The sequence below is a fragment of the Otolemur garnettii genome, unplaced genomic scaffold, assembly GCF_000181295.1.
Source record: "Otolemur garnettii isolate 467f Iridium unplaced genomic scaffold, OtoGar3 scaffold00042, whole genome shotgun sequence".
Taxonomy (NCBI): Eukaryota; Metazoa; Chordata; class Mammalia; order Primates; family Galagidae; genus Otolemur; species Otolemur garnettii.
In genome coordinates, this window is record NW_003852437.1 from 60,454 (window position 1) to 71,507 (window position 11,054).

The 11,054-nt window shown below is 41.7% G+C and overlaps 1 pseudogene; it reads left to right on the plus strand.

Moving 5' to 3' along the window:
• Positions 1-1,358: 1,358 nt before the first annotated feature.
• LOC105887027 overlaps positions 1,359-11,054 on the plus strand; it is a 14,128-nt pseudogene continuing 4,432 nt past the window's right edge.

An 11,054-nucleotide genomic window follows, 5' to 3' on the forward strand; every position in this document is an offset into this window, starting at 1 on the left:
TCCATATTATATTATTTTAAATATTCTCTTTCATCTCAAAATGTACAAGATACACAGACAAGTAAGAAAATATTTATCTAAGAAACATATCAAACAGTTAATAGAAACTGATCCCCAAAAAGCTCAGACGCTGGACTTACTCTGAGTTACTTGAAGGTGATCACACTTGGTGGCACCTGTGTGGGCCAAGAGCTTTATTCAAGTTTTTACATTTCTATTGGGAGAGGACCCAGAAGAGGGGGTGTTGTAAGTTGAATATTTCTGAAAAAATTTATATGTGGAGAGACAGCTGTCTATGAATCAGACAGCAGGCCGTCACATTGATCCTAGACTTCCCAGACCTCTTCCCCACTGTTCCCTCCTTCCCTCACTGTTTGTATTATAAGCCACCAGGCTATGGTACCATATTATAGCAGCCCAGACAGAATAAGACAGAAATTCATAGCAAGAAGTGGGTGTACTATTTTAAGAAATACAAAAAAATGTGAGAGCACCTTTGAACCTGGGTAATAGGCAGAGGTAGAAAGAGTTGTGAGGTGCATGGTAAGAAAAGCCCACATTCCTGTGAACAGACCATTGAAGGCACTTCTGGTGAGAGTTCAGAAAGGAAAGAGGAGGATGGCGGAGAAAGGGGAGGTTTCCCTAGAGAACATGCAGGAATCCTGAACACAACATTGGTAGAAGTATGGTCAGTAAAGGTGATTCTGATGAGGCCTCTAACCAAAATGAGGAACATGTTACTGAAAACCAGAGGAAACACCTTCCTACTACAGAGAGGCAAAAAGTTGGCCAAATTGTGTTGATGATCTAGTTAGTTCCAGAAAGTGGCACTTGTAAGCAATGAAATTGGATAATAGCTAAGGAAATCTCTAAGCAAAGTGTTTAAATGTGGCCTAGCCCCCCCTTCTGCTTTAGGAAATGTGTGAAGCTCAGCTCAGCTCCCCAGAACTCCTTAGACTGGCAGGGTTGTTCCACCTGCTCCTTCCCACCTGGACAGCAGGGACCTGTCTTATAAAGAGGGCCTGATGGGACTCAGCTCTCATATGACCTTGAAGACACACTCTGATTTAGCCTAACAGTTCAGGGTACAGTCCCAGCTACTTGGGAGACTGAGGCAGGAGACTCGCTTGAGGCCAGGAGTTGGAGGTTGCTGTGAGCGTGATGCCATGGCACTCTACCCAGGGGGATAGCTTGAGGCTCCGTCTCAAAAAACAATGAGGACTAGATGTGGTCTTATTTATCCAGTTTTGCTTTGGTTGTTTGTACTTTGGGGTTATTACTCAGGAAGTCTTTGCCCAGACCAATGTCTGGGAGTTTGCTGAGCCCAGATTAGGGTACACACAGTATTTTAGCGATTGATGCCCAATCCCCAGGGTGCCATGTCTCGGCTGCCGGGTGAAGAGGCAGAAGCAGGTCCTTCCCTGACTGAGGCTTCTGGGTGGGGTGATGTGATGGGAGTGTAGGTCTTCTGGTTTGCGATAGTTTCCTGGTCAATGTGGTCCAAAGGATACTCCCTTCAGCCATAGGTGTGGGCCCTGGGGAGATGCTGGGACAACACTATAGTGTCCTGGGCATTGGGACACTTACTTGTGCAGCTTCCTTGTTCCCCCTGACCTGCTCCTTCCAATCCCTGGGCATCACCTGTGTCCTGTCATTGCTGGAACTATGCCCTGAGTGACCTGGTGGGTGAGGAGCCCATTCCATGATGGGCAGCTCTGAGGCTGACTGGTCACTGGTATCTCATGGCTAGAGGCCCCAGGATACCAGTGAGACCAAATATACGAGGGCCACTTTCAGTGGTGAGACTTCTCTACTGGAAGTGAGAAGGTCTTGCCTCTGAGCACTAGGCTTCCATGTTGTGAGTCTCCAATTAGGAGTCTCCATGAACTCCACAAACCCCCTCTTCCAACCGCCCAGACCTCTAGGTTTGTAGAATGTCCTTGGACACATGGCCCTACCAACAGCTACGGCCATATTTGCATGTACTGCCTATGGCTCTTTCAGAGCTACAACAGCATAGTTAAATAGTTAAAGAGAGACTATATTCCTGCAACCTGGTACATATTTACAATAAAACCCTTCCTGGCAAGCAGTAGCAGTCATGCATCTCTGTGGGGGAGGCCAGAAGGAATCATTGCACCTGCTGTGGTGTAAGAGGAGCCTTTCTCATTGGAACCTGGTCTCTTCTTTCAGTAATAGCTTCTGGGTCTGTCTGAGAAGTGATTCAGTTCTGGAAACTGGGCAAAAGGACCAGTTCTATTTTGTTTCTTTTTCAACAACTTTTAATTTTTCATTTCTTTTTTTATTTCAAAATATTAAGGAAGTATAAGTGTTTTGTTACATAGATAAATTACATAACACTCAAGTCAGTGCTTACAGTGTTCCCATCACTAGGATAGTGTACAGTGTACCAGATAGGTAAAGTTTGTCCCTCACTCCCTTCCCCTTTCTTAGTTTCCAATGTCCACTGAACCCTCATGTGACCATGTATATCTATCATTTCACTTCTACTTATTAGTGAAAACTTGTGGTGTTTGGTTTCCCATTCCTGAAATCCTTCACTTATAATAAGTCTCCAGTTCCATCCAAGTTGCTGTAAAAGACATTAATTCATTCCTTTTTATGGCTAAGTAGTATTCCAAGGTATATATATTGTGAACTAAAATAAAATCGTACCCTCCCCCCAGCATTCTAAATGTATTCCTTCTGGGCCAAGGGGACACTATCTCTCCATAAAAATTCTTAAAGCCAAGTTGCTGGCCTTGAGGAGAAGGGAGGTCAGACAGGCCTAGTTATGCCCTGTCCTTTTTAAGGTTATTCTTTGTAACAATAATATACAAAATCATTAACAAGCCTAGGCCATGTAAGATGAAAGTTAAACCACACCAGCAGCTCATCAATTTACTTAAAAGATCACTTAAGTCTTGATGTCCAGTGTCTTATCTTTGATTAACAGGCTTCCTCACCTTAACTTAAAACTTTCCAAAGCTTTAGACAAAGTTTCATTTCTTTACCTAATCACAAATTAAAGAATCTTTAAATCCATTTATCACCTGTAATAGATTCAAGATGTCCTAAATTTTCAGGCCAAACCGATGCATGCCTTTCATGTATTGATTTATGACTTTACATGCTGTTCCTATCTCCCTAAAATGTACAAAACCAAATTACAGCCCAACCATGGTGAGGCCACTTGCCTTTGGACCTGGCTCTCTGGGCCATGGTTATACATATTAGGCTCAGAATAAACCTCTTTAATTTATTTTACAAAGTTTAGGTCTTTTTCTATGAACAATATATTCTTTATCTACTTATCAGTAGATGGGCACTTTGGTTGATTCCACATATTTTTGCAATTGTAAACTGTGCTGCAATATACATTTGGGTGTAGGTATCCATTCATAAAATAACTTTTTTCCTTTGGGCAGATCCCCATAGTGGGATTGCTGGATCATATGGTAGGTCTACTTTTAATTCTTTGTACACTCTTGTAGGGGTCTGGACAAAACATGCCTTTTTCCCTTGGTTGGTTTGGTGAAAGAGCAACTCACAATTATGGTAAATTAATAAGAGAAAGATTTATTTCCAAATACCATGAGTATGAGGGGAACCACAAGAATTTTGTGATTACTCAAAGTCTAAGTGATGAGCAGAGACCTTTATAGATGCCTTTTAGAAGGGAGGGAGGAGAATATAGAAAGTATAGGTGCAGTAAGTGGTTGCTAGGAGATTGGTGTGTGTAGATGGGTAGAAACAGAATGATTTGTAGATTAATTTGAGAGACAAGTTTTGGTGCTTCAAATGACCCTGGGGCCAAGTCTATTAGCATGTAATAAGGAAGTCAACAGTCCCTTTTGATTCTTAATCAGGTTACTCAGGTTTTATGTAGATAGAGGAAAAGCCTCCTTTAATGCTCCCTGATCATGAATGGCCTTTAAATCGAAATATTCTTTCTACCAACGAGTCATATTTTGGGGCAAATTTTCCTTAGCTCCTTCATTCCCGCTGTCTGAAACTTCCCTAGAAGTTTCATACATTAAGACCTGAGTTGGTAACCATAGAGAGAGAGAGCAGGTTAGTAATCTAGTAATAAGATGCTTGAAAGAGATACAAGAACACAAATTAGGATGAGAATGAATAAGCAGAAAAGAACAGATCTAAGCACATTTCCCCACATCCCATTAAACCAGTATCCCATTCCTGGAAATGGGTCAGTCCAATAGAATGGTTTTACTTCTTTTACTTGATGAAGCATATTTATCATGCCCTTTAAGAGATGTAAATCAGTCTCTATTTGCCTGATTGATTTGCATAAAAAACAACATTTTTCCCTAATAACAGCAAAAGCTCCTCCTTGTTGATCTATGAAAGCATCCAGGATGGGGCAATTTTGAATTACAAGAGATGCTAGGCTATTAACCTCTGCTGGAAGTGTTCCCAATCCCTGCATGGTTATGTTGAGCTCTTGTTCTATTGCCATGGAGAGATTCATGACTGCTCTTTCAATTTTGTAAGTTGCAAATGTTGGGAAAAGGATCAAAGCATTGAAAAGAACTTTGAATCATGATATACAAGGGGATTTTTAATAATGGTACATTTTGTATGTTTATAAGGTACCACGTTATGAACAAAAGAATCCAAGTTTGTAATTTCATGAGATTTAAATTGGAGTACTTGGTAATAGAGGGTATCAGATAACCAAGTCCGCAAGTGTCCTGACCGTTTGGGTAGAAAACATTTGTCTTATTACCGCATAAGATAAAAATACCAGTGTTATTTATAGAGTTAAGCTAGAACCTATGACTTTTCAGCCTGGAGTTTGCTGTGCCTTTCCTCTTCAATGGCATATTCACATATCCAGTTGTCATGTGTCCCTGTTAATTTGTAGGAACAGAACAGGTTCCTACAAATATTTGATATAAAAGGCCTTTCATCTGGTTTTGGCAGTTATGTGGCTTAATGCTGTCGCATAACCAAGTCGCTCCAGACTTTTGGTCTATCCAAATGTAATCATTACTTCCTGGCAGTTTAACAAGGAGGGAGAGTGAACTATCCCAAATTGCACAGGCCTGACCTATGAGCTGTTCATAACATATGGTGATTTGACACATATTGTCAATATGAAGGTTAGTGTCTACACTATTTATGATCTTTGTGAGAGGTGCAAGAATGTCATGTGTGGAATCAAACCATAGGGTTTGATCACAATATTGTTCCGGGATATAATCTAGAAAAGATCCAGAATTATTCCAATTTTCAATGCAGAGGGGAAAATTCTATTCTAGTGACTTTACCTGAGCAAAAGATAGTTCTTGAGTTTCCACAGCTTTTCCATGTTCTGTTGTCTCACCATCAGGTGAAGCCATATGTTCCTTCTTCACTGACTGTGGATGCCTCATCTAATCATACATCCATTTTCCAGATTGGCTCTCCCAGGCACTCATATTAGCAGAGACAAAAATGAATTCAGGTTCCTTTGCACAATCTAGATTTTGACATAACCAGCAATTAGACTGATTAGTTAGTGCAGCCAGGGTTTAAAAGACTGGTGCAAAGGGGTGCCAGGTCTGCACTTGACCTGCTGGAAAAACAGTAAGGGCTAGTAAGAATAAGACAGTTTGAGAGAAGAGCCATAGTAGAAGATAAAAAAGAAAATGGGGTAGATTGAGACAACATTCACTCAGCTTCTAATGTGTTATTTCTGAAAGTGAGGGTGGTGCTTAAAGGAAAAAGTGTTTAAAAGTGACCATGGGGGGTGGGGTGTTAAGAGGCAAAGGAATATAGATTTAAATGAGGTTTCTTGATCCGTGATCTTGGGAAATAACTGTTTACTTCGTATAGTTGTCTGCCTCAGGGACCTGGGGATTGGCCCTGGAAATCCTTACTTTCAGGTCACCTGTAGGGGTTGTTTTCTAACTGTCGCAGTGTATTCTGGTATGGTTCATGTGAATCCAGGAGAGTTTTTCTTTTACTTTTATGGCAGTGTAGGTGGTTAGCAGTACTTCGTAAGAGCCTTCCCAGCAGGGTGACAGTGCGTGTTTTCTTCTAAAAACTTTGATATATACATTATCTCCTGGTTGAAAGGGATGGCGAGGCTTCTCAGTTGGTGGAGGCCATGCTCTTTTCACCCGTTGATGATATGCTCTAAGTCAGTGGTTCTCAACCTTCCTAATACTACAGCCCTTTAATACAGTTCCTGTGGGTCACAACCCACAGGTTGCGAACCACTGCTCTAAGTACATTAGTTAGTGTCTGTATATAGCTGGTCATGGTAACAAATTGTTCACTCAAATCTTGATACTTTCCAGTCAGCCCAGGAGGTTTAGAGGTGCCAGTAGACATAGGGTGACCAAACACTATTTCTTTTTTTTTTTGAGACAGAGCCTCAAGCTGTCCCCCTGGGTAGAGTGCCGTGGCATTACAGCTCACAGCAACCTCCAACTCCTGGGCTCAAGCGAGTCTCCTGCCTCCGCCTCCCAAGTAGCTGGGACCACAGGCGCCCGCCACAACACCCGGCTATTTTTTGGTTGCAGCCGTCATTGTTGTTTGGCGGGTCCGGGCTGGGGATTCGAATCTGCCACCTTAGGTGTACGTGGCTGGCACCTTAGCCGGTTGAGCTATAGGCGCCAAGCCACCAAACACTATTTCAAAGGGTATTAACCCATGTCTTCTATTTGGGGTGTTATGGATTTTTATAAAGGCCAGAGGTAATGCTTCTGGCCATTTAAGTCCAATGTCTTGACATATTTTTGGCAAAGTTCTCTTTATGTCTAGGTTTTTACATTCTGCCTGTCTTGAGGATTGAGGATGATATGGGGTATGAAATTTTAATGAAGTACCTCAGAGCCTTTGCAAGTAGATGATTTATTTCTGCTGTGAAATGTCCCTTGATCTGATTCAATCCATAAGAGTATACCAAATCGAGGAATAATTTCAGTTACTAATTTTTTTACTACTGTTGTAGCATCTGCACATCTCATTGGGTAACATTCAATCCATGCAGTAAACATACAGACAATAACTAAGCAGTGAGAAAAGCCTAAAGCTGGAGGTAAATCTATAAAATCAATTTGGGCAGCCACAAAAGGCAATGGAGGTCTTTGGGGGCTTCCTAAAGAGTGTTGGTCTCCTCCCAAGATTTAGTGAGATTTACAAATAGTACAAAGGGAAATAATTTGGTCAGAGATTTTGTAGACCCCAGGAAGTACCAACTATTTTCCAGTTCCTTAATTATCTCCCATTGGCACATATGTCCCATTTGGTGGGCGATAAATGCAAGCCAAAAAGTTAAAAGAAAGGAGGCCACGGGGAGTCCATTTGGTCCAAAATATAACTGTTTGTTAACTGTTTAGCACCATTATGTATCCACTTATCTTTTTCAGACTGTGGTGTATTAATCTGATGATTAATGATGTCAGATAAGGATAAAGGGAGATGCTGTGTTTTCTGGATTTGTAAGATAGCAGACACAGCACAGGGAACATGCGGATGAATAGGAGAACCTAATGTAAGGGTGCTATCTTTGTTAATTAGGGTGTCAGCTCCTGCCACTGCATATAGGCATGGGGGCAGTCTTCAAGCTGCTCCCTGATCAGTCCCCAGGCCTGGGGTGGGCTGGGAGGGTGTTTGGCAGGTGGAGGGGTGATCCCCTTTGCTGGTCAGGTTGCAGTGTTGGTGGAAGGAATGTGAAGGTGAGAAGCATGAATCCTGTGTATTCAACTTTGATACAAGGACAGTTAACGACACGGTGGGGGTAGCAGAAGGGGAGAGCTGAGAGAAAGAGAAGGAGAGAGGGGGTGGGGGAAAGGGAAAGAAAATAGTGAGTAATTCTCACATAAGTTGGATATGATTTTGACCAAAACTACATTATTTGAACAATAAATAAATAAATAAATAAATAAAGATGCAAAGATGATTTCCTTTAGTAATTTAAAACTCTATACCAGCGGTTCATGACCTGTGGGGTTGTGACCCAGAGGAACTGTATTAAAGGGCCATGGCATTAGGAAGGTTGAGAACCACTGCCCTATACTGACATTTAAATTAACATCTTGATTTTCCAAGAATGGTAGTGATGTTGGGATTTTGTTTTATAACCCAGTAGAGAATTAATGAAATTGTGTTGTCTTCCATGTTATGGAGTAGGAAACCTAGGGACCCTGCTAGATATTTTATTTTCTGTTTTTCTCATCAGCATTGTTACAACAAAACAACATTGAACAAAACAGTATTCAAGACCTGCTGTGTATTCACAATGCTGTGCACCTATCTCCACTGTCCATCTCCAGGACTATTTTGATCTTCCAAAACAGATACACTATACCCATTAAATAATAACTCCCATTCTTCCTCCCCTAGTCCTGGCTCCCACTACACTACTTTCTTTTTTTAAGTATAGTATTACCTATTTTATTATTGTGATTTAAAAAAATTTTTTTTTATTTCAGGTTAATGTGAGGGTATAAACAGCCAGATCACAATATTTGAATTTGTTAGGTAGGTCCCTCTTGTAGTTGTGCCCCACACCCAAAAAGTGTGCCATATATCCCTACATTGTACCCACTAAGTGGGAGCACCCCAAACTGCTGCCCCCTTACCCCTTCCCTCACTTCCTCTCCCCAACTTGAATCTCACCAACTTGAATTGAAATGAATTTTTCTCCTACATGAGCATGAATTAGATCATCTACTGGCTTCATACACTGTGTATTAACCTTTTCCATTCTTGTGATACTTTACTGAGAAGAATGTGTTTCATCTCCATCCAGGTTAATACAAAAGATTGCAACAACAACAAAAATAAACAAATGGGACTTAATTAAACTGAGAAGCTTCTGCACAACTAAGGAGGTAACAATCAAAGCAAACAGACAAACTTCAGAATAGGAAAAGATATTTACATATGACAAATCTGACAAAGGTTTGATAATTAGGGTCTATATCGAACTCAAATTAATTAACAAAAAAAGGTGCCAACAGTCCTATCTATCACTGGGCAAGAGACATGAACAGGACTTCTGAGGATGACGGATGAATGGCTAACAAACAGTCATATGAAAAAATGTTCATCATCCCTAGTCATCAGAGAAAAGCAAATCAAAACCACCCTGAGATTTCCCCTAACTCCAATAAGATTAGCTCATATTACAAAGTCCCAAAGTGGCAGATACAGAAAGGGGAACACTTTTACACTGTTGGCGGGACTACAAACTTGGAACGAAGTCTGGAGAATCTTTAAAGAATTCAAATTAGACTTCCCATTTGGCCCCACAATCCCACTAACTAGGCATCTAGAAAGAAGAAGAAAACAATTTAGAAGAAAAAAAAATCGTTTTATCATAAAGACACATGCACTGGATTGTTTACTATAGCTCAATTTACTTAACAATCAGAAATAACCTAAACGCCCATCAGCTCAGGAATGGATTAACAAGCTCTTGTATATGCATACCATGAAATACTATTCAGCCATAAAAAGACAGAGATTTCGGCTTGGCATCTGTGGCTCAAGCAGCTAAGGTGCCAGCCACAGACACCTGAGCTGGTGGATTTGAATCCAGCCCTTACCTGCCAAACAACAATGACAGCTGCAACCAAAAAATAGCCAGGCATTGTGGCGGGTGCCTGTAGACCCATCTACTTGGGAGGCAGAGGCAGGAGAATCGCTTAAGCCCAGGAGTTGGAGATTGCTGTGAGCTGTGATGCCACAGCACTCTACCCAGGGAGACAGCTTGAGAGTCTGTCTCAAAAAAAAAAAAGACAGAGACTTTGTGGAAACAGAATGTGCATTACCAGCAGTCTGCCTGTCAGTCCCACACCTTGTCCTGTTACCCTGGAGGCAAACACGTAATTCTGTGCTTAAGTCATGTGATGTTCTCTGGGTTTTCTCCCATATGGTGTCCCGCTCAGCAGTGACTTATCTTGTCACTCCTCAGCCCTGAACACCTGCTTCCATTAGAAGCAAGTCCTCACAAGAGAGGACTTAGCTGTGCAAGTTATTTTATGTCCCGTGGACAAAACTTAGTGTCCAGAGTGTGTAAGTCCTAGAAATAAGTTAGAATACATCTAATTCTCCTAATAGATACAGAAATGCTATCAGGAGTTCACAGTGCTCAGGGGACAGCAGGTTGGGAGGCCAAGTTCAGGGAGAGGAGAGCTGTGTTCTTGCCTCAGGAGAGGTCTCTAAAGATGGTAGCCTCTAAAATTTTACTCCCAAGATTCTATTTCTGTAGTCCAGATGGAGGCAAAATTAATCCATGTTGTGGAAAACCAGCGGGGTGCTGGCAATTGTTGGAGGAAAGCCAGCGGGGTGCTATGGGTTAGGCAGGGCTTGAGGGTGGCTTTTAGGAACTGATAATGTTGGTTTTCTTGATCCTGATGCCGGATACATGGTGTGTTCAGTTTGTGAAAATTCCTCAAGCTGTATGCTAATGAGTTGGGCATTTTGAATGTGTATATGTTAAAAGTGTATGTTAAAGTAAAACATTAAAATGATAGAAAAGCAACTATATTAAACACAACAATAAATATTAGTTTCTAAATAAGTGGGAAGAAAAAAAGAGTTCACAGCTGACCGGCAGCGCGGGCGGAGCAGAGCGGGCGACCGGCGCACGCGGAAGCCATTTGTCCCTGCGGGGCGCTGCTCCCCAGCCAGTCCTGGCGCCGTTAACCCCAGGACCAGGTCGAGGAGCTGGGGGCGGCTCACGGAGGGGCGGGGGCTCTTCCTTTCCTCTGTTTTTGAATGAACCCTGTGATGGATGTACAGGAACCAGCAGCTTTGTGAGCAGAATAGGGTGACCAGACGTCCCGCTTTTGAACAATTTGTCCCGTCCTGCGGCGTTTTAAAAAAGTCCCGATTTTTGGAAAGAATGCATGAACGGGCGGGAGAACAGGAAGGGAATATATGGTTTTCGGCTGCCATGTGGCTATTTCGCCAGAATATGAGTTTTATATTATTTTGTTAATTTTATAATGTTACACTGTAATAATAACAAACAATTGCTGAGAAGTGATTATCGAGAACTGCTTATCAAAGTTTGCATTGTTGTCAGGCCC